This window comes from Atractosteus spatula, unplaced genomic scaffold (genome assembly GCF_055471065.1).
Source record: "Atractosteus spatula isolate fAtrSpa1 unplaced genomic scaffold, fAtrSpa1.hap1 Scaffold_2, whole genome shotgun sequence".
Lineage (NCBI taxonomy): Eukaryota > Metazoa > Chordata > Actinopteri > Semionotiformes > Lepisosteidae > Atractosteus > Atractosteus spatula.
In genome coordinates, this window is record NW_028296763.1 from 810,380 (window position 1) to 835,582 (window position 25,203).

The following is a 25,203-nucleotide window of genomic DNA, read 5'->3' on the forward strand; positions in this document are numbered from 1 at the left end:
CTGGTGTGCCTTGTTGTGTAGCATAGTTACATCCTATGTGTGCTCTGCTCCTGGCTCAGCATTGAGGTTCAGATGTCCTGAGACCCGCCTAGCACCAGGTCGCCCCACGTCTGTGGCCTGAGGGCAAAGCTTTCTACCCCGACATCGTCTGACCCCCTGAGCCTGGGCTAGCCCCCGTGTTGCCCCTTTTACTGCTATGCATGGGGTCTCTACTGCTCTCCTTGTCACTCCACGTCTTGCCCTGGCTGACTCTAAAAGAGACCGAACCCACCGGCAGCGCACATACGGAGCCTGAGCAACTCCTGTGTGCGACAGGTGGCCACAGCCCTTACCAGGGCTACTCAGTAGTGGTCCCGCCGGTAGAACTGGGGCGCCCAGCGGATGCCCCAGAGAGAAGATGCCCTTCCTGCCGGAGCTGGTCAGCTATTCCCACACCCACCGGCGCGGGTGCGACCCAGTCACTACGACGGGGAATCGCATCGGGAAACCTACGAGGCGCAGTTCCGGCTTGCGGCCCGGATGAATGGCTGGAGCCGGGCAGAGATGGCCGGCTACCTGGCAGCGGCGCTGGAAGGAGCGGCCTGCCAGGTGCTCCTGTATGTCCCGGAGGAGGACCGAGGCGAATACGCGGCGCTGGCAACAGCTCTCCGGCTGCGCTTCGGCGTGGAGGAAGCGCCGGACCTGATGTGGGAGAGGCTGGCCCTGCGGCGGCGCCGACCAGGAGAGCGACTGGGCCCGGTCGCCGCTGATGTCATGTTCTCAAGGCCCTCTCACCCGAGGAGCTGCGGTGCCATGTACAGCTGGCCGCGCCGGCCTCGCTGGAGCAGGCCTTGGCCCTTGCTACATGGGCTGAGGCCGTGTTCGGGGTGGCTGGAAGCGCCAGCAGACGCAGTGCGCCCTGCCGGCTGACAGAGGCGGCGACGAAGGAGTCCAGCGAGGGGGAAGAGGAGCCAGCCCGTGCCACGACCCCCGCGGAACAGCCCCGCACGCTGTTTTGCGAATGCTGCGGGAAGAGGGGACAACGAGCCCGGTACTGCCAGGCACCCGAACCTCTCACTCCTCGATCGGCATCGGGAATACAGGAACTGGGTGGCTCAGCGCGGGGACAGCCGTCCTTGAACACCTCAACCCCCGCTCTGGAGAGCGCTGTGAAGAGCGGCGCCCCTCACGCCACTGTGGGGCGAGTCGGCTGTAGCCGTGGCCTGTACCTCCACTGCCAAATCGAGGACCAACCCTGCCTGGTCCTGCTCGACATCGGTTCATCGGTAACCCTACTCCGGCCGGGCGTCCTCCCCGACATGCCCTGCGTCCTTAGCCTGCGGCTAAGGACCGTGACGGGACAGCTTGCTGCAGTCCGAGTGAAACAGGTGCTTGCCTTCCGTCTAGGTACAGCGACGGTGCGCCACCCCTGCTACCTCACACCCATCCAGGAGGACTGCATCCTGGGGCTGGACCTACTGCAGCGAGTGGGGGGCAGGAATTGGTGTAGCAGGGGGAGCGACTTCACCTGGTGGAGGGCAGGCCCGGCGAAGGCGGAGTGACGCGGGCTTGCCAGAGCCAGGGGAAAAAGAGGCAGTGGCGGCGGCGGCAGTCGCCGGGGCAGACCGGGTCTGCGAGCCAGGGAGCGAGCATGCTGGATCCTGCCCCTGAGTCACCCGGGGGGCCAGACAAGGCGGCGGCAGCGGGGGCCGAGCGTTGCATGGAAGCGAAGCGCGCCATTGAGGACCTCTACCAGCGAAGCTGTGAGGACCTCAATCAGGACCAGTGGCAGCGGCTCCAGGCGCTACTCGCCCAGAATGAGGACCTCTTTGCGGCGAGAGATGAGGACTGCAGCCGCACTGCCCTGGTCCAACACGAAATCAACACGCTCGGCAACGCTCGGCCCATCCACATCCCACCGGGACGCATGGCACACGCCAAGCGGACCGCCTCGGAGGAAAAGATCCGGGAGATGGCCGCAGCGGTGGTGATTGAGCCCTCCGCGAGCCCGTGGTCGCCGCCCGCTGTACTGGTCCGAAAAAAAGACGTGGAGGTTCTGCGTCAACTACCGCAAGCTGAATGAGGTGACCCGGAAGGATTCCTACCCCCTGCCGAGGATAGACGACGCCTTGGACTACATCACCGGGTCAACCTGGTTCAGCTCCCTGGACCTCCGCTGCGGCTACTGGCAGGTACCGCTCGCTCCCAATGCTCGCCGGAAGACAGCCTTTTCCATCAGCCAGGGCCTCTGGCAGTTTACTGTCATGCCCTTTGGCCTGTGCAATGCCCCGGCGACGTTCGAGAGGCTGATGGAGAGGGTGCTGGCATCGGTCCCGCGGAACCAGTGTGTGCTGTATCTGGACGATCTGCTGGTTCATGCCCGGAGTTTCGATCAGGCCTTGACAAACCTCCAGGCGGTGCTGGCCTGAGGCTCAATCCCCGCACGTGCGAGCTCCTGCGGTGGGAGGTGACCTTTCTGGGACATGTTGTTGGACCGCGAGGGGTGGCTACAGACCCAGGTAAGGTCGCTGCAATGAGGGGTTGGCCAACTCCCCGCACCGTCGCGGAGCTGCGCAGTTTTCTGGGGTTGGCCTCATATTACCGGAGGTTCGTCCGGGACTTTGCCAGCATTGCTGCCCCGCTGCACCGCCTCACCGACACGGGCCACTGTTTCGACTGGGACTCGGGCTGTGAGACAGCTTTCAGCCGGTTACGTGACACTCTGGTGGGGGCCCCCGTGCTGGCCTACCCCGACCCGCGGTTACTGTATATCCTAGATACCGACACGAGTGACTCGGGGGTGGGCGCGGTGTTGGCGCTGGAGATGCCAGATGGTGTGATGGATAGAGGTCCTGCAGGAGTATGACTTCACTGTTGTGCACCGTGCGGGATCTCACCATCTCAATGCCGACGCTCTCTCGCGGCGCCCCTGGGAGGCTGCGGACTGCCACTACTGCGCCCGGCGGGAGCAACGTGAGGGGGCCGTCCGTACTGAAATGGAGGCGAGCGCCGCGGCCACGGCCCTGGAGGGGCCGCTGGGGGTGGGCCTGTCAGACCTGGTGCAGCGACAGGTAGCTGATCCTGATGTGGGGCCGGTGCTCCGCTGGAAGGCATCCCTGCCGTAGCTAGGCTTGAAAGCTAATTGCTGTCTCCTGCTTTTGTTGCATGTTAAACCTCACAATAACTGATGGTTTTAAGATATTAATCTTGTTAAAATAACTGGTGTCTTTACTAGGGGATCAATGCTGATCTAAAATTACTACTGTCATTACTACGCCTATATAGAAGTGTAAAATGAAACGGTTTAATGAAAGCCCACAGTTTAGAATTTTAAGAATTCCCCCCCCCCCCCCCCCCCCCATTTCAGGTGTAGCTTCCGTGACTATTGAGGTCCCTGGAATATCACTTCCATTTCAGGTGAAAAACTTTCCAGAATTGTCAATTCCCGTCTCCGCACCTAACAAAGACTCCAAACCTGCTCAGGCAAAGGACAACCCAGCAGGTAGTTGTGGAGCAGAGGAGATGCAGGCTTTATTCATTTAATTTTTTTGCAAAGATTTGAATGTTGTTTGCTGCTAATAGTGCGTTTTTGTATATTTTTATTTGCAGTGAGGGAAGGCTTCAGCATGCCCAAGATTGTCAGTTTCGCCTCACTGGTATCCTCGAAGAAAGCTGCCGACAAAAAGGAGCTGCCGACGGCCGAGCAGGGGGATGCCCCAAAGTGTTCATCAGCTCCAGTGTCGCATGAATGGAATGAAGAGGGCCTCAACGATGGGGAGATACCAGAAGATTGGGTCATGCTCATCCGCAACACACGGGAGACCGCCGATGACGTGGACGACCCGGAGGATGGGGAGAAGAGTGGTAGATCAGATGGAAGGAGTGGGCTTTCCCTGGTAGGAGACCTAGCCTCAAGCCAGGAGGACGAAGACAATGACGATGATTAGGATGAGGATTCAGAGAATGAGACTTTGACATCGAAGCAAGGGGCAGAGCTGTCAGAGGAGGAGGGCAGCTCCAAGCAAGGGGAGGGTGGGGCTGAACCAGATGAGGACAGTGCTCTCAGCCCCCTCTTCTTACAGCTGGACGAGGATCTGCTCAAGTCCAAGGATTTTAGCCATGTCAAGAACAAACCAAAGTTGGCAAAGGGGGATTTTGTGAAGAGTGTTATTGGATCCGAGCTCTTAGATTCGGTTCCCAAGAGTAACAGGGTGGCCAATGGCTGTGGCCAACAGAGCCCACCCCAGTCTGGCAAGGGGGGCTCCCTCATGCCTCCCCCTTTGCTGCAGATGAAAGCTGGCATTGCCCCTGCAGCGGCAGCCAGCTCCAGAGGCAGTAGTAATGATGGCGAAGTTGAGAGCAGATGGGGCAGAAGTTGAGAGCAATTAACGTCTATGCTCCAACGGAACCCTCTATCCGGAAGGAAGTGTTTGCTGACCTGGCCAGCTGCTGCACCACCAACAGACAGGTGGTACTCGGCGGGGACTTCAACGTCGACCGGGAGAAGGGGAGCGACGCTAGCTCGGCAGAGCTGGAGTCACTACTCAAGCAGTTCTCCCTGGTAGACGGCTTCAGACGGTGCCGCCCTAACGACGCCGGAATGATGTGGAAAAACTCCCGGGGAGTGTGCAGCCGCCTGGACTATATCTTTCTGCACACGACCTGCTCCCTGGAGTCGGCGACGGTGTCCCCGGCATGGTATTCCGACCACGAGCGCTTGACGGTGGTGGCTAACACCAACCTGGCGGCATTCGGGCGTGGGTACTGGAAGCTGAACCAGGAGATACTGGAGGAAGACGACTTCAGGGCACTGTTCCGTAAGACTACGCGAGCTGGGTCGATTTGAGAGACGGCTACAGCTCCGTGGTGGAATGGTGGGAGTCAGTGAAGGACAGGACCAAATCCCTGGCGCAGACGTACTGCAGACGGAAGGTGGCCAGGGAGAGGAAGGAAGCTGCACAACTCCAGAGACAACTAGAGGAGGAGTACAGCTCGGCTAATGGGGGAGGAGCCTTCAATTCAGCCCGGGCACGGGACCTGAAGGAGAGGCTCCGCAAACTGCACACCGAGAAAGCCAAGGCTTTCATTATGAAAATAATGAAACCTGTTTCTCTTATTTCTTCAATCAGGTCCGAGGAGCCCAGAAAAAGAGGGGGATCCACGGCCTGAGACGGGGAGATGGAGAGGAAATGCTGGACGAGAGCGACAAGGTAGAAGCGGCCACCGCTTTCTACACAGAGCTCTTTTCAGAAAAGCAGACGGAGGTGGAGGCAGGCGAAGCTTTTCTGGAGGGGCTGAAGGCACTAGTACCGGAGGAGGTGAGGGAGGACTTGGAGGGTCCGATCACAGCCGAGGAGCTGAAGGCGGCGCTCTTGTCCATGGAGAATGGCAAGGTGCCGGGGCCGGATGGACTCCCCAAGGAATTCTACACCTGCTTCTAGAACACCATGGCGGCAGACCTGGTGGAAGTGGCGCAGGAGATCTTCCGCCGGGGGAAACTCTGAGACACCATGAGGGAGGGCGTCATCTCCCTGCTCTTCAAGGGAGGAGACGCCGCCGACCTCAAAAACTGGAGGCCGATCAAGATGCTCTGCGTGGTCGTAAAGATCCTGTCCAAGCTCCTGACCGGCAGACTGAGAACCGCCCTCCCCCACATCATCTACAGCGACCAGACGTGTGGGGTGGAAGGGCGATCCGTCAGCTGGAACCTCCAGCTGACCAGAGACGCCATCGCCTGGGCCGAGGACCGGAACGTGCCCACGATGGTGGTCAACCTGGACCAGGAGAAAGCCTTCGATAGAGTGAACCACAGCTATCTGTTCAGGGTGCTGGAACGCTTCGGTTTCGGAGAGAGTTTCAGCCGCTGGATTAAGATTCTGTACTCTGACGTGGGCAGCAGAGTGAACGTGAATGGAAACCTGGGGGATTTCATTCCCCAGGAATCCGGAGTACGACAAGGCTGCCCCCTTTCACCCCTTCTCTATGTTCTCTTCACAGAGCCCTTAGCAGGGACGGTGAGATGGGACCCTGTCATCGACGGCCTGGAAATACCGGGAGGCGCGGGGGAAACCCTGAAGATCTCCCAGTACGCCGACGACACGACGCTGTTCCTGTGGTCGGGGACAGGGGGGTTGAGGAGGGCCCTGCAGGTCATGGAGCAATACTCCAGAGCCTCGGGGTCGAAGCTCAACCGCCGAAAGAGCAAACTGAAGTTCTTCGGGCCCTGGAAGCACAGGACGACGGCGCCGGAGGGTCTCGAGCTCTACACCCACGCTGTCAAGTGGAGCAGGAGGTATGAGGCCACGAGACAGCCAGAGCTCTGCACCAACCACAGAGCTCTGTACAAAGAGGTGAGGGGGCATCTGGTCGCCAACGAACTGAAGGACCTCAACTGGATGGCCGTACACAAGAGACTGGCTACCACAGAGGTCCTCTACAGACACTCGATCTCCAGGAATCCGCATTGCCCCCGGGACACGTGTTTCGTCGAGGAGACTCTGGAGCACGTGTTCTGGAGCTGCCCCTTCGCCAAGGCGGTGTGGGGCAGAATGGACAACACTATGCAACTCCTGGGAACGGGTGCGGTGCTCAGTTACCAGTACATTCTGCTGGGGCTGGCACCTACCAGAGTAGACAAGGGGACGCAGTTCCTGATGTGGCTGCTGCTGTCCCTCACAAAAAAAGGCCTGTGGGATGCAAGGAACAATCTCATCCGGTACAACATCAAGTGGGGAGCGAGGGAGCTGGAAGAGAGGATGCTGGCGGACCTCAGGAGGAGGATGAAGCGCGACGTAGCCAAATGGGGTTTCCCCACGGCGAGGGAGGGCTGGAAAGAACTATGGACCCTGTACAGGGATTAATGGACAACAGCAAGAGGTAGGGTTTGGAGGGACTCTCATAATAGTGCAAATCCGCCCACATTTGCAATGATTGATAACGGACAATCACCGCCGCTCCACCGTTGTTTTTATTATGTGGAGTATCAATATGTGTGAGATGTTTCTTTCTGAGATGTTTTTTTTTCGGAATAAAGTAATGATGGCGAAGTCTCCTGGAGGCCTATGCCCAGGTTGGCCCCCCTTGGACTGAAAACGAGTAGTAACCCTTCTTAAGTTCTAAAGCCATGAAATCACTGGCTCCTGTAAATCTAAGTAAAGATGGTTCGCCCCACCCATCCTCATAGTAGTCCTCAATTATGTGCAGAAAAATCAGGGAGAATTATATTGTTGGTTTTTCTTTGAAAGACTTGTTAATTTCTATATACAGATGCAGCCATTCAAAACAAGCAGGCGATACAGCATTATTTTGCGGTGTGTTTCTCACAGTGTAATGCAAGTTACTGTATATTCTCGTATAGTACCGCATGATACCGCAAGTAAAATAATAGTATCCGGAATTTCCGCAAGGTGGAGCTAATAAAGCTCAACCTCTCATGTGTGAGCTGTTGCCATCAAAGTCTTTAACGAAGATATTACTAATAGTATTAATAATGAATGATCTTGGACAAGCTGTAAACTCAAAGTATTGCCCTGGTCCACATTTCTTTTTCATTTTTTCGTTTTTCTTTTTTTCATTGACCAAGTAACACCACAGCATTTCGCAATCACGCATTTGTTTCCAATCGTGCAAAGTGCAGTAATTTTTGAGAATCACCGATTCACCATGCCTTTCACATGCTCATAAAAGATATTGATTTAGGAACATAAACATATTACTGTATGCAAAACTGTACTGTATACAGTATGTATATGTATATTTAATGTCTTTACTGTGCCCGTTTAAGTATTGAATATTTATATGGAATTTTACCACTGAAGGGAAATCTTAGTAGCTGAGCATAAAAAAGAATAGGAGCATAACACATGTGAAGACCATAAACGATATTAATTTTGGAACATAAACATACAGTATTACAGTATGTAAACTGTATATGGCTGGTCTCGGTACTTTAAAGAAAAAATGCACACCAGTATTCCATTTCTCCCTAAACATTTTAAGCATCGAAGTCTTTAACTAACGTGAAATAACGTGTGTATAAAAAGTGGTAGTTTTAAGCTTTTCTGCGAATACGCTCGATACCGGAGCAAACAAGCATACTTTTAGAATTTGATTAATAGGGATTATAATATGGAATCGCGTATCTAAAGAAATTAATAACGATAGAATTATATTCATGTACTACAACACAATAGTACACGCTATTCAATGTCTGTTGATACTGTTTGTGTAGGCCTGTTTCACCATTCCTCATGTGACCTTGCGGGTGGTGCTGTGGTCTAGGTGCCCGTCTAGTAAACCACAGGTTGGGTGTTCAAATCTAGCCTGTGCCGTGACTTTTCTTTTAACAAACATTTCTTTGAAAAAATAGAATACCAATATTATGGACAATTAATTGACAATAAATATACAAAAGCACATATTAAATTTGGGAAATTTGGTTTCAAAAGTCCTAATATCAACGATGCCTATACTGTTTTCCTCTACAGTATGCTAATCTATTGTAGCGCATTCGCCCCGGGCAGCGGCCGAAGAGCGCCCGGCTGGGGTACGGGGTGAGGGGCAGGACAGGAGTGGAAGTGGTCAGGGTGGGGTATAGGAAGGCCGCTGACCAGTGCAGCTGTCCCACAGTGAAACGGGCGTACAGTCTGGGGAGATCACCCGTTTTCCATGTAAATAGTTCCCTGGTTCTGCACCCCTGGGTGTTTCTCTCTCTCTCGCTCGTTCGCTCGCTCTCCCTCTTTCTCTCGCTCGCCCTCCCCCCCCCTCTCAATTTTCAATTCAATAAAATAATGAAATTCACGTGAAACAAAACAAAAAATAACATTAATATAAAATCTACAGACATTTACAACAATGACACATTATAAAATATTTACATATACTGTAGACAGAAGGAGCATTATTGGGAGACAGACTCACTGTTCCTCTCTCTCTCGCTTGTCGTGTGTCTCTCTCTGGTCGGGGCGTGGGAGAGCTTGCTGGCAGGTGGTGACGGAAAAGAAAATAAAGGCAGCTTTTAACTCCACAAGTCTGAGTTTTTGTGTCCGTCCTATCCGAACCCGAAATCATTACACTATCATTCTGTCCACCGAAATCCTGTTTATATGTGACCTTTCAGAACACCTATCTGTTTTCTTCCTAGCACAATTTATGAGCACTCTGTGATTAAATTAATTCTCATTACATTATCATTGTCACTGTGCATAACAAGGAAGATTAATAATCATAAGGTTGTTTAATGACAAACTATTGTATACCTCATCTGTATATCAATAGTCAAGTCTAGCCAAAAGAGAAAACATTGACTTTATTTAAACTCCAGCGAAAGTATTAATGGTTTTTAATTACCATACTTTTATGGTACATGACTTTGCTAAAATGTATTTAAAAATAAAAACGATTACGATTACGCAGAGAGAGAGAGAGAGACACACACACAGTTTTTCATTGTCAAAAAGTAATTTTGTTTTACTGTGTCAGCACCCAGACAAACGCAAACGCGTTTTTAATCAAATGCTTTTATTCATTCTTAATCTGACTCACATAACTCACATTCCCAAATGCCCCCTACCCCGCTCAACAATCCTAGGTAGAACACGAAACAGCCTGTTAATAAAATTGTTGCAATTTTGTTCGGTCACTTCTTCCTCCCAAAACTTGTAGATCGCAGTGATAAGTTCTTGCTTTGTGCTGGGTTTAGCAGTTTTCCGACCATAGTCTTTCAGTGAATGCCAAGCCATCTCTATTGGATTTAAATCTGGGGATTCGGCTGGAGTTTTCACCCAGTTCACTCCTCCTGCTATAAGCCTCGCCCTTGCTGCTGTGTGTTTCGGATCGTTGTCTTGAAAGTGACAGTGCCTTTATCCAAAGTGACACAGCTGGATGAGCTCCACCAGTCAGGACAGGCAAATAAGATACACTTTACAGGCATTTACAACAGCGACATATCATAAAAAATTTGCACATATTGTTAAATTATTACTTGTTTTTCAGGAAGTTAAAAAAAACACTTGAATTACTTATCCAGTCTCTCGAAATAAAATTATTTTTCAAGAAATGTAATGCAAGATGCTTTCTAACGCTGGGAAATGTGTTTTTTCTTAATCTAACATTGATAGATTAAAAAATCATTCCTAATAGAAATTATTTACCTGCATAAACTTATAAAGGTTGTATTTTCGCACAGTGAAGAGGTCTTTTTTAGTTATACAGTAGTTGTGCAAGCTCTGGTGAGTGTATCTTTTTTGATGAGTTTCAAAGGACAAACACAGCTGTATGAGCTCCACCGGTCAGGACAGGAGGCTCTACTGTACACAGAGAGGGGCAGGAGGGGGAAACAACCTGATGCCCTGGCTGATACCCTGGCCTGTGTCTCCAGACACAGCTGGATGAGCTCCAGCAGTAAGGACAGGCAAATAAGATACACTCTAAAGACATTCACAACAGCGACATATCATAAAACATTTGCACATATTGTTAAATTATTACTTGTTTTTCAGGAAGTTAAAAAACACTTGAATTACTTATCCAGTCTCTCAAAATAAAATGATTTTTAAGCAATGTAATGCAAGATGCTTTCAAACGTCGGGCAATGTGTTTTTTCTCAAAATTTTATTTGACTGGATAAGTAATTCAGGTGTTTTTTAACTTCCTGAAACATTGATTAAAAACCATTAATACTTTCGTTGGAGTTTAAATAAAGTTGATGTTTTCTCTTTTGGCTAGACTTGACTATTTAGCCATGAGATTATGTTTATGTTTATTAATCTTCCTTGTTATGCACTGAGAATGATAAGCACCCCACAGCGCCTGCGCGCCAGCAGAGAGAGAGACACACACACAGTTTTTCTTTGTCAAAAGTAATTGTTTTTTACTTTTGTACAATTTTTTTTTCATTCCTCTTGTTTAATGGGAATGTTTTATTTCTCCCCCCTCCCACCCCTCTCTGTGTACAGTAGAGCCTCCTGTCCTGACTGGTGGAGCTCACCCAGCTGTGTCTGGAGAGAATCCAGGGTATCAGCTTCAACCACACGGCTGGGCAGCTTGTTCCCCCCTCCCGCCCCTCTCTGTGTACAGTAGAGCCTCCTGTCCTGACTGGTGGAGCTCATACAGCTGTGTCTGGAGAGGGAGAGGGAGAGGGGTGCAGAAGCAGGGAACTATTTACATGGAAAACGGGCGATCTCCCCAGCCTGTACGCCCCTTTCACTGTGTGACAGCTGCAATAGTCAGCGGCCTTCCTTAAACCCCACCCTGACCACTCCTGTCCTGCCCCTCACAGCGACTCAGACACCCGTTGAATGGAAAGGGACACTTTAATTTTCTGTACGGCTGGCACAGCACCCCACCGCGCCCGCGCGCCAGCAGAGAGAGAGAGACACACACACCGGTTTTCATCGTCAAAAAGTAATTGTTTTTTACTTTTGTACAATTTTTTTTTACATTCCTCTTGTTTAACAGGAATGTTTTGTTTCTGGACATACTGTTAGACTAGAGGAAAAGAGCGCCTCCTTCTTCGAAGCATTTCATTGATCCGATCGCGAATTCTTTTCCAGTCGCATGAAGTAAGTGTTGAGAATCTCCGATTCACCATGCTACTAATGGTTTCTCGGAGATTGCAAGGCAAGGCACTTTTGCCTCTGGACCCATCGAAATTTACAGACGTGGTCCAGCCCCAGTAAATTTCAAAAGTCACAAGATTTCGAAACACGAGGGCAGCGTAGCGGTCGGCTCTCGCTTTCCCATCTATACCGATGCACTGCAAGTACAACCCCCCCTCTTTCTCTTGAGTGATGGGCAACAGTTGGATATCTGGGAGAATTATTCGTCCCACTGGCGTCTGTGAATTCCGCTCTGTAAACGGTGCTTCCTGGGGGGAGGATAGACGGCGGGGACAGCATCAGCCAATTCCTGCGTGGTGGTGAGCAGAGAGGTCGGGATGGAGTGTCCTGAGGCGGTTTGTGCTCTGTGGGGGGGCAGAGATTCCGCCAGGCATTGCAACCTGCGCGGCGGGGAGAGGCACCTATCAGGAGATGAAGGTCTGTTCGGAGACAGCTGCCCTAGCATTTGACTACTGGAACATACTGTCTCCTTCTTCTGCATCTTCAGGAGTGTGTCTTACCTCCCAATCCTCCCCAGTAATGCGTCGTACTGCTCCCGCTGCTGCCAAAAAGTCTCCATACAGGTGCTGCTTCTACAGGTTGGCACCCTGGCCAGTGGCCGAGAGCGGAGACCCACAGCCTGTGGCAAAATAACATAATTCATGTAAGAAATAAAGTCACACAGTAGTATTCATCAGTCGCGGAACAGAGGTCAAAATAAACTTTTCTTTTCATCCGTCTTACCGCTTTCTTTTTTACTGTCTTGGTAGTCTTCGAAAATCGTTTTCCTGTGCGGTGTTTTCCTGAAGAACAGGCTGCAAAGAAATATTTATAATTGAATGTAAAATTCAATACGGCAATAATACCTTGTAATATGCGCTATAATCGTGTATTTCAGATGAAGCCTGCTTACCCTTCGCTCTTTGCAAGCCGGGGCAGCAGAAGCACCTCGTCTCTTCCTGTAAAAGGTCTTGGTCTCCATACTGTACTATGGTCACTGTAGTGCAGGCTCGCAGTTTTTTTTGTGATGGAAACTCACCCAATCCCTTGGTGTATTTATGCTATATTTTCATGAACGGCTAGAATGTGTTTGTTGTCTTCCAATGAAAGACGGGTTCCTTTCGCTGAAGTCAGGAGACATTAGAAGCTTGCCACACCCAGACTGTTACACCAATGCATTTGCATGTTAAAGCTATTCCATTGAGGAGCCGGGTGCGATAATTGTTTTGTTCCTTGATTTTCTGATCTGCAAGGCCATTTGGCTGCAGTGAATGTAAATTCTGTGTGGTATTGCCAGATTGTGAAAAAATAAAAGTATTTTAATCAAGATGGGGGTAAGGGAGTTGTCTCTATGACACTCTCCCTTATAAAATTAACGTGAAACAAAACAAAAACTAAAAATAAGATACAATCTACAGACATTCACAACATAGACATATCATAAAACGTTTACATATATTGTTAAATTATTACTTGTTTTTCAGGAAGTTAAAAAACACTCGAATTACTTATCCAGTCTCTCGAAATTATAATTATTATAATTATTAAATTATAAAAATTATAATTATTTTTCAAGCAATGTAATGCAAGATGCTTTCTAACGTCGGGCAATGTGTTTTTTTTTATCTAACATTGATAGATTAAAAAGTCATTCCTAATAGCAATTATTTACCTGCATAAACTTATAAAGGTTGTATTTTCACACAGTGAAGAGGTCTTTTTTAGTTATACAGTAGTTGTGCAGTAGTAGCTCTGGTGAGTGTGTCTTTTTTGATGAGTTTCAAAGGGAAATGGGTTCGTATGCGTCTTCCCCGACGCAAAACAGGGTCAGGGGGCAGGGTGTGTGGGGAGGGTGCGGCTCCTGGTCTCACAATACACGACACAGAAATCAAGTTCCTGCTCTACGCAGATGACCTGGTCCTGCTGTCGCCCACAGAACAGGGGCTGCAGCAGAACCTGGCACTGCTGGAGCAGTACTGTCAGACCTGGGCACTGACAGTCAATCTGGACAAGACCAGAGTTATGGTTTTCCAGAAGAAAGCCAGACCTCAGGGAAACAGGTACGATTCAGACTTAACAACAACACACTGGAGCACTCATCCAGCTACACATATCTCGGTGTAGCGGATGGCTTCCTCTGCGTTGTGTCAGATGAACACCCAGGGACACCAGGTAGAGGTCTGCGATTTTATTTCCTTATAGAACATAAAACACGTTGGCGTTACACATGCTAAATGTCTCTCTCTCCCACTTGGCGTCCACAATGCGTCTAAGAAATCATCTTATAATCATATTATATAAAATAACAGAATAATATCTAGAATATATATAATATATAATAATATAAAGAATGATACAGTAAATGGAAAACTACTCAATCTTTTCAGTGGAACCCAAGCTGTACCATCACAAATTTTCTATTTTTTTTTGTTTTTTTTCAGTCAGTCTTGCAAACTGCTGTGCAAAATGCAGTCAGAGCCGCAGAAAAATTCATTGGGTTTAGTTCAGTCTCTGGTTGTTATTCCGAAGGAATGTGAACTTGACATGCAATGTTCTTGTCAAGAACTCTTAATATTCTTTTTACAACTCGCAAAAGATAGGAATCGGTTCACCATCTACACCATCTACAAATCAGACCTTAATACAAACTTTGTGATGCAAGTAAAGGCCACCAACAAGCTGTGTGCAATCTCATGGAAGGATGTTGATTCAAAATGGATTGTAATCGAATATAGACATCAGATGTACTTAATGAAGATGCCAGTGTTTGAAATAGACTAAGTCATGATAACTAAATATTATTATTATTAAAATAGCACATTTGTATTAAAATTTTATGTACATTTTATGTACGAATAAATTAGTCTGAAATGGAAGTAGGTCTTATCTTTTTAAAGAGATTTAAAATATATTTTTTATTTTAAGAACTGGATTATTATTTATGGAATTGTATCCTTGTTTCTTTTTCTGTTACTTATTTATAGTTCCAAGTTCATTTGTTTGTAAATTATTTATTAAGTTACAATAAACATCCTTGAGATCCTTATCCCGACTGTGATTCTGTAGCCCAATTCCAACTTATGAACCAGTGCTCTGGCTCTGTGTGTCTGCAATATGGCAAAAGTAAAACATCAGTATCTTTTTAGAGAATTTCATGACATTTTTTACAGGTCACTCATTTGTATGTGTTTTGTCTACCACTCAGTTACAGTACATTCATTTGGCACTGTGGTAAAACAAACCATGGTACACTATGGTACACTTAAATGCACCATGGTACTATTATGTTACAATGAATGTACCATAGTGTACCAACAGATGTACTATGGTACACTACAATAGTACCATAGTACATATCACTGTGTACCATGGTACATACCGTATTGTACCACAGAGTACTACAGTATACCATGGTAAAAGTTCTTATGGGTTGAGTGAGGTCAAGTATTTCTTTAATAATAGTATCTTATTAAATTCTTTTAGAATTATCTAAATCTTTACTACTTTTAAATGCATGTTGTCTTATTTTAAACTGAATAAATTCCCAATTCCTAGAAAATGATTTATCCCATGAAGCTTCTTCATAACTCTTTATAAGAATTGAAGTAGCATCCTTAATAAATTGTTCAGCATCCAAGAGATTCTTGTTAAACTTCCAGTGAATTGAGTTTTTAGGTTTCAAAGGACTAGACCTATAAACCGATAAAAAGATCCCCTTGTGATCAGTCAATACTGCGGGAATCATATTAACATCAATAGTTAGACTTTCTAACTCTTTCTAAATCAACCAAAGATCAATTATTGTCTTACTTCCGGGTTCAGACATCTCCAAATATCAATTACCCCCAAACCCACACGCAAGATTTCCAATTCCACTGACTCCAAACTACTATTAACCCTTTGGGGCCATCTATGTACTCATTAGGTACAGTATTAAAATCTCCTCCCAACATTATCTTTGCTTCAGAGAATCTATCTGAATCCTGTTTTATATTCATCTCAATTGTGAAGATTCACCACCATCACTGCCCTTCCTCTGCGTCGTGTTGTGGAATCAGATAAATGACTCAGACCAGGAGAGCACAGTAAAAAAGTAAAGCCCACATGAGACAGGCTCCTCCTGGTTCGTCTGACGAGGGTCGACCTAAAGAACCACAAAAAAAAAATCATCACATATAACCAAACTTAATTATATGATTACAGCTCCCACTCCACAATCTTATTTTAAACACAAATACTAAATGATAGCGGATATATACAACAAAGATCAGCACACAGCAGAGACAGGGATCATACCAGGAGTGCGCTCCCAGGCGGGACAGAGAGCGATCAGTGGGAAACGGGCTCTTTTAACAACTTTCCTGCACGGAAACCCCCAACCCCAAGGTTAACTTATGGTACACTAATTAATATAAATTATATATCCTTCCCAACCCCACCGGGAAACCTACAGTGAAGAGAGGGAGGGGCTGGAGAGCAGGAGCTCCGCTCAGGGCAACGCAGTGAGGAGACAGTGAGGAGAGGGAGGGGCTGGAGAGCAGGAGCTCTGCTCAGGGCCGCGCAGTGAGGAGACAGTGAGGAGAGGGAGGGGCAGGAGAGCAGGAGCTCTGCTCAGGGCCGCGCAGTGAGGAGACAGTGAGGAGAGGGAGGGGCTGGAGAGCAGGAGCTCTGCTCAGGGCCGCGCAGTGAGGAGACAGTGAGGAGAGGGAGGGGCAGGAGAGCAGGAGCTCTGCTCAGGGCCGCGCAGTGAGGAGACAGTGAGGAGAGGGAGGGGCTGGAGAGCAGGAGCTCTGCTCAGGGCCGCGCAGTGAGGAGACAGTGAGGAGAGGGAGGGGCAGGAGAGCAGGAGCTCTGCTCAGGGCCGCGCAGTGAGGAGACAGTGAGGAGAGGGAGGGGCAGGAGAGCAGGAGCTCCGCTCAGGGCCGCACAGTGAGGAGAGGGAGGGGCTGGAGAGCAGGAGCTCCGCTCAGGGCCGCACAGTGAGGAGACAGTGAAGAGAGGGAGGGGCTGGAGAGCAGGAGCTCCGCTCAGGGCCGCGCAGTGAGGAGAGGGAGGGGCAGGAGAGCAGGAGCTCCACGCAGTGAGGAGAGGGAGGGCGGGAGAGCAGGAGCTCCGCTCAGGGCTGCGCAGTGAGGAGACAGTGAGGAGAGGGAGGGGCAGGAGAGCAGAATCTCTTCTCAGGGTTGTAGCAGCGTGGCACAGTGATGAGTGGGAGGAAAAACCGTGGAGCCCTGTGTCATCTGCCAGAGCCGCCCCAAGGACGGCCTCTTCGCCCACAGCTGCTCTGGCCACCTCATGGCCTGCTACTCCTGCACCAGCAAGGTGTGTCCGGTGTGCAGGCGGCCCATTCAGGCCGTGGTCTTCACCTGCTGCAGCTAAGAGGATGCCTCAGTGAGCTGAAGTCCTCTCAGGGTCTGGGAGAGGCTTGAGTTCATGTAGATGTACAATTGGCAGAGGCAACACTGACAGTGAGCTGTTTCTGGACTGAACAGTAAACTGATACATCTGTTCTTTTTACAAATGTTTTTGGGCAATATATGCCAGGGACCTGTGCAATACATTTATATTTATATTCATATTGTGCAATACGACTTTTTTGTGTACTGTACTGTTCTGGATTGTTCTTTGTGTGTTCTGGACTGTGAGTAACTCTTCTTAGTGCACATCTCACTTTACTAATTGTATTGTATTATTATTGTATCATTCATTACACTGTTGCTGTGTTGTCTGTGTTAATCTGCTGTTGCACTGCAAACTCTCTCATGGGATCAATAAAGTATCCATATGTGACCTGGTGGTGAATAGCTGTCTGTTATGCCACATCCAGTAGATGGCGCTGCCTCTTAGATAGCGGTGTCTCTTAGTTTCTGCCAGTTAATTTCAGCTTTCTGCGCAGGTGGAAGCAGTGTGTTACAGTTGGAAAAAAACAACTGCTGCAGAGAGTCGTAACGGTAAATACTGTGTTTTTTTCCTATGTACACTGTAAATGAGGTCTCAAATCAAAAGTATTAACAAGTATAAAGGTGTATTTCATAAACAAGATTAGTAAAATAGATGTTAGATTTTAACCGAGTGGACTGAACCCGTAGCCTGAATTTCTAGACATCTACTCGGGCTAGGAAAATCTGTTTACTCATTTGTAAGTAATGTTTTTTCTACGTTCCTTGTATTTTATGTTCCTTATACTTTACCGAGACTTATGTTTAGCTGTGAAATGGGTATAGCATCGTTTGCCAAGTGTATGCCATTGTAAGAGTATTATTCAATTTTCCGTTGTAATGTAGTTCTCAGTGAGGGTGGAGCCGAGAGGTGACCTGCGCAGCCTGTGAGCGGTCTATTTTTACTCGCGTTGTGTGGCGAGTTATTTCAATTTAAACTGCAATGTAATTCATTTTCTTGTTCAGTGTAGATGTGATTTTGTTACGGTTAGATGGAGAACCAAGAATGTTGAAACCGTCAAACTAAAATTTGTTTTTTTTAAATGTTCTCCCTCATGGTAGGAAGAGCCACTACCGTATTTTGTGTAGCTAAATATATCATTCTATGTCATTTCTTTTGTTTTTTATCATTTCCCAAACTAACAAAACAGATCAGGCACCATACTTACCTGGAAATAAAGAACCCCAAAAATATATCTGTGTCCTGTGCTGGTTATTCTTTGCCAGGCTACACATATGTTGGAGTTTTTGGTCAGTGTAAAACCTCGGTCACCAAAGCCATGGCTTACAAAGAAAAACCACTCTGGAAGACAAAACAAAAACCACATGGCTCTTAAGTAATGAAGCTGGAAATGTCTTTATCTTAATAGAAACGACACATTTTCATGAGTGGTTCATAAGTTTGTTGTCAAGACAATGAGACAGTTTAGACTCATTTCTGGGCAGTCAGCCACAGTCCCTGTAAGTCAGACGCTGGATACAAACCCCACACCACCACCCATGGGTGTGAAGTAACCAGTAGAGCTGCTTCGCTTCAGCACTTGGGTATACTTCTCTGAGATCTGTACAGAACTGAATTATTTTACGTACTTCGTCTTTTACTCAAGTACACATCACAGAGGACTTAACCTGGACCCACCACACCAACAACGTGGTCAAAACAGCACGGCAGCGCCTATTCTTTCTCCATAGGCTACAGACATTCGGCATGCCGTCACATATCCAGGCCAGCTTCTACAGGTGCACTATTGAGAGCATCCTGACTGGTTGCATCACTGCCTGGTATGGGAGCTGCTCCGCCCGGGATCGCAAAGTACTGCAGAGGGTGGTGAAGTCAGTGCAGCTCATTACCGGCTGTGAGCTACCAAACATCTAGGATATCTGCTCAGCTAGATGTCTGAAGAAGGCCAGGTCCATTCTCAAGGACCCCAGTCATCCCAGTCACAAACTGTTTTCCCATACCGTCCGGTAAACGGTACCGAAGAATTCGGTCCAAGTCCAACAGACTATGGAACAGCTTCTACCTCCAGGCAATTAGACTGCTAAACAGCCAACCTGCAGCTCCTTCAGCAAATCACCCGTAATGGCTACATGGACACACAGTTTTCATTGTATTCAGCATACTTCACTACTTGGACATAATGTATTGCATACACCCTGGTCACATCGCAGCTCCATTCATATTGAGTTTTGTCTGAGTTTATTTTATTCAATTTCTATTGCATTATTATCTATTATTATGTAACCTTAAAGTTGTGATTTTGAGAAAAGGCATTTCACTGCCAGTGTAACGGACGTTCTCTGTGCGCGGGTAGCTGCACGTTAGTCTTCTGCGTTGGGCTCTTATTCGGACATCTGTTAGACCGACGTGAAAACTGAACAGCCGGACAACAGTCTGGGTCTGGCAGTTCTTTACTGGAGTCGTCTGTATAATAGCAAAAATAAAAACGAAGATGTGGACATGTAGAAAATATATGAACCTTCACCTAGGTCACATCCTGACTCGCTCTGTGTAAACAGTTTTATTTGTGTTGCACTGTTCATGTTTGTTATGTTGGTTCTGCAGCCGGGCTGGAGACCTTTGCTGATGGCTGTTCTGTCACTTTAAGAGACTTCGGTACAGTAGCTGGTGATGTCATCACCACAAACCTCTCAGGCCATACCTTCTGAACTGTAGAGGTGAGCGATATTTTAGTTGCCCTGAAAAGAAATGGATTTATAACCAAAAGGATCTTATTAACATTCTACTATGCAGGGGTATGTGTTCAATTGAGTACTGTAAGCATTACGCGACTTCGTTACTCTGGTGTATTGCATTGTAACAGTTCTTGGGGTTTCCACCCTCATTGCTCCTGCCCTGCCTGGGCTCGAACCCGGGTCTCCGGCGTCACACAACAGAGAACGTGCCAGCTGAGCTAAAGGAGACCTCCCCTGGCCCGGGAGGCTGAGATCCCTGGTATACCCAGGGGCGTATTCGTTACACCTGCAACTACTGCTGCATGCTGTATTGTTGTGCATTTGATAAATAAACCTTGATTGACTGATTGACAGAAGCCTGCAGGGGAAAGGCTGTCCCACTGCCAACCCACACCACCCCCTGACTGGGCACTGAAAAGTAAACACTGCTAATATAATCGAATCTTATAACAAAGTGAAGTCCTCTCTGCACTTGGGAGCCCTCACTACTCAATATAAAGCAAAGTAATCTTTGATTTTTACAGCAATATTCTTTGAAATGCAGCTGATAGAAATTGTGATTTAACAAATACAAAAACAAAACGCACATCTTTCCACAGAACTCAGAATATTTCAAATTACATTTTAATACGTGTTGATGTATTATTCCAGAGTGAAATATTTGAATCAGTACCTGATATAAAACATATATTTAACAATATATTATTTACTATTTGTGTATTTACTAAAACAGGAACATTCCAACAGTGTATAATGAAGAAATCACTGTTAATTATAAAAACGTAATAGTTTAATCAAATGAAACACGTCTCTATAAAGTCTTTTACTCATTAACGATATATTGAAGGAAAACGTTTCCCTTAATTCCTACCACTAGTAGCAATAATACAGTTCAAGCCTGCATTTATTTAGACAAAGAATAAGCAGCTCCGAAAAAGTCGTTTAGTTCACGTTTAATTTTAATTTTTTAAGTTAAAATATACTTTATTTTTAGCATCAGTTAAGCACCCGGAAGTAGTGTGTTCGTGTTGTTTGAAAGCTGCAGTGTTTTAAGAAAAATGTTCGCTTTGGATGTTAATGCTTTTAAAAACTGCTTTAAAAAACTGCAGGTCGCGCTTTTTATAACCGTGGTTTTGTAAAAGAAAAGACAACCGTCACATACTTAGAGAGAGACTCTTCATTTCTGAGGCGAGGAAAAACCTTCCACAAATAAACCGGGATCACTTCAGAAAAAACCGTACGGAAATTCTCTAAATGAACGGTAAAATATTCCAAACTGAATTAAAAATACTTTTAAACAAATATCTGGATGTGCGCTTAGAGTGAATTTAGTGGACGAATTAAAAAAAGTTTCGGATTCAAACAGAATCCAGAATAAAAATACCGATCTGTCTCTAAGTAACCCAGTCGTATATAAACATACTTTAAATCGGAAAAAAACAACACGCTAAACGTGTTTGTGTCCTTTCTCTTAATCATCCCATGTTGTATCACAGTGAATGTACTATAAGACCTGCAAAAAACCCCTCTGAAGTAGCGAATGATAACGTTTAATTTGCATTCTTGCAAAACCTATAGTACGTTTTTCCCGTCTTACAAAATTAAACGACCTTGGTAAAAAAGTGCATTTGATCTGACAAAATGAAAGTAAAAACCGTTCAAGTTAAATATGAATGTTTTTATATTATTTCTTAAAATATTTTTTTAATATTTTAAAATTGGAACAAAACTTTTAAAATTGGAACAAAAATTGTACATTTATGGTACCAGTACTATGGTATGGTACCCTGGTATTTTTGACAGTACCATAGTACATGTACCATAGTAGGAGTACCATGGTACAAATACTGTATACCATGGTACTTTTAAGGTGGTGTGGCATGTTGAAACCTATTTTATCCTATGATGTTTTGACAGCAGTATGGTGCAAGTGTGGTACTTTTAGGGGTACCGTGGTACATAAGACTAGTTATTAAAATATGACTGATAGATAAATAGGCCCACTTTATTCATCCTGAAGAAGATAGCAGAGAAAATAGAAAGCCAACATAAAATGTACAGGCTATTTAAAACATTTTAGGTTTTGTAATGAAACACACGATTCATTAACCGGTTAACTCCACATGTACATGCATCAATACAGAATATGATCATAACAGCACAAATACAACAACAACAACAATAATAATAATGATTTCACAGCTGAAGTTAAAGGGAGCAGGACATTTAAATGGAGACTGGCTCGTGTTCATGATGCTGGTTCTGCTGGCCCACACCACACTGACCTTTCAGAATCTTTGCTGCATTAGGTAGCTTCTGTCTCATACAGGCTCTGATTTCTGCTTGGGTCTTCTCGGGGAACACAGCCTTTACTTCAGCTAATGAGAGAAAGAGAGCAGAAAAATATTATTTACCTGAACAAAATAGACTGAACGATGATTTCAGAATATAACCTAAGCCATCAACACTCGCCAATTATAGCTTCAGCTTCCTCTCGGGACAGGGGTGGCCTTGTTTCGCTGTTAGACAAAGAGCCCAGGACACAGTGAGGTGCCATTATGCCGTAGTGTACAAGCCACACATCAGATCATTTGTGTATTTTGCTGCAGTTGCCCAGGAACAGCGATCCCTCAATGTGATGAGCTGGACATCTTATAGAGGAAGACAACATTTGGATAAACACGTGTGAGGAAACAATTGAGCTACCTGTGTGCTTGCTAATACAGTACATGTGTGCACCTTCTGCTCGATTATAAAGCATTAGAACTGCAAATGTGTTTGGTGGTAGGAGGAGTTCGGGGATGTTGTTCCTGATCTGAAGTTAGGGGAGCCAAATTAAAATGAAAGACACCATCTCAGGCAAATCTGAAATTACATTTGAGGGATAATTACAGTAAATTAATGTCACACTGGCCAAGTAAGTCCCAAACAATTGCTGGCATGGCAGGCTACAGAAATATTCATAATAGCTAGTTTTGAATCAGCTGATATGACCGTTTATGATGCTATGCTTTTAAATGGGTCACTAGGCTTTTTCGGGATGAAAGTTACATTGCGACATAGCTGTGCTCCAGGGTCAAAATGACAATAGTGGCTATTGTTGTTTAACATAATTGTTCTTCCTTGTTTAACTACAGTTGTTCAGGTCACGCACTGACAACCAAATACAAGAAAAGGATTACATCTCAAATAAATTAAAGCTATACACCTATAAGGTACTGTAGATGTAGGCCTACCTAATTAAGTGGCCAGTGAGTGTAGGTTCAAGGTAGGTGTTTCTAATAAAGTGGTCGGTTAAGTTAATGTTAAGTGTTTTTTTTAACTTGGCATACCTCAGTGGACTCATTGTTAAACACTTAGTACGATGTCCTTTTCTGAATTTCTTCGACGTCTCCTCTGTACTTGTCAGCCTGTTCCTTATTTCAATGTGTTCAGCCTTGTCATCTGTAGGAGATGACACTCTGTAACTCACTTAACCCTATACAATGAACCTTAGACTACTACTAAGGGGTCGCAGTCTAAAGTTAGAAGAAAGATTTAACTTTGTTAACAATTTAGGCTGGGCAAACGATTTTTAAATTTTTTTAAAAAGAAATAAAAAATTAGATATAATGATGTGTTCCTGTTTAACTTAGACATCGCACGACTTTAAAACCTATAAAAACAGGTTTCGAGAGTTAAAAACCACTTTTTATGCGCGAAAAATGGGTGATTTTTCTTCCTCGTGATCAGCTCAGAATCTTTGTGTACGCTGTAAGGTTTTTACTTCTTAATTAAACGTTTAAAATACACAAATTTCATAAAGACAACACACGTTTCGAAGAAAAAAAATCCCATTCTTTTCTCTTCCTGTTGTGTGAAACTGATCAGCAGGTCTTTTTTTCCCCAATCAGAGGCTCTGAAAATAGCATACCGCCCACTACGCTCTGTCAGAGAGGGGTGCGGCACCGAGAGAGGGAGGAGGCGCGGAGCTCAGCAGTACAGAGCGAACGTTCTGCTGCCTGGAGCGCTTATGGCAGCAATCGCGTCTGCATTTATAACTTAGTTTTTAAAATTAATCAAGCAATATGAAGCATCTCTTTTTACTTTTAAATCCCTTAATTATCATTAAGCACAGCTTTCTCACCACTTAGACTATTTTTTGATACCATCCTTAGACAAAGCAGAAACTTGTTGTTCTGTCTAATGACATTACAAGTGGAAAGATTACAGATTTTAATCGTCTTTAATTTTGTTACACATTTTAGAAACGTTTCATCCATACAAACACCACAAAACTATTCTCAATTGTATTTCTGAATGGTATGTTACACTTAGTTCACTGTTTTAAATACATCTAATTAAGAAAGTTAGGTGTTAGCATAAACTATTAGCAATCAATAATATTGAATTTAGCACTTTAATAAGTTGTTGCACTTCCCCCTGCATCTTGTAAAAATATATTTTCATTGTTATAATATACATTAAATCTGACTGTCATATAATAAGTTAAATACAACACTAAAGACAAAATAGAGTTAAATATAATTCAAAATATTTTGCTAACAATGTTAACTGTTTATGAATAATAAAATGTATTAACTAAGGAGTAGGATGGCACAGTTGTTAGTATGCTTTTTGTTTTGTTTCTTTTTCATAAATACAACAGTAGTACCTGATGTCTCAGTGGCTTTCAAAATTAAATTATGCATGTAAACCTGTGAACTAGAAAGATAACTAAGATATCCATCCATTTATAATGGTGGCGAAGTGGTTAGCATTGCTATCTTGCAGCACTGGGGTCCTAGGTTCAATTCCTGCCATCCTGTGTGTGTGGGGTTTGCATGTTCTCTCTGGGTTACATGGTTTTTTCTCCATATGTGTGATATGACTCCCTCTCGCACTCCAAAACATACTGGTAAGATAATTGGTTTATGGGAAAACTGGCCCTGGTGTGTGTGTGTTTGTGTCTGTCTGTCCTGTGATGGACTGGCGCCATGTCCAGGGTGTATTCTGCCTTGTGTCCGTTGCTTACTGGGATAGGCTCCAAATCCTCTGTACTGGATAAAGAGATTAGAAATGGATGGAAGTAAAGACACTGTGTGGATGGAACTATACTATAGAAACCCACTATGAAATGGCAGCATCTCACTGAGAATAAAATATTTTATAGTGCTGGCTTAAGGAAACAGCCTTTCCACCTCTCTTGCACATCAGTATCCATACCTAGTTATTTAAACAAATTGCCTCTAATTATAAACATCTTAATATGCTGGCTCTGTGGATCCACATCAGCTATGTTTGCCCATTCCTTCAATTCATGTGCATCCAACACAGTTCAATGCTAGCAACTACACAAAATCTAAAATACAATCGTTATTTCAGTATCTATGTAAACATATAGTCTGTTAACTTCATCATCTTCATCAAAAGTATGCCTAACCCCATTAGGAAGTGTTCTTGTTATCAGTGTATTCCTCAGCTTTCCCAAAATTATCTTCTTCTTACCAACA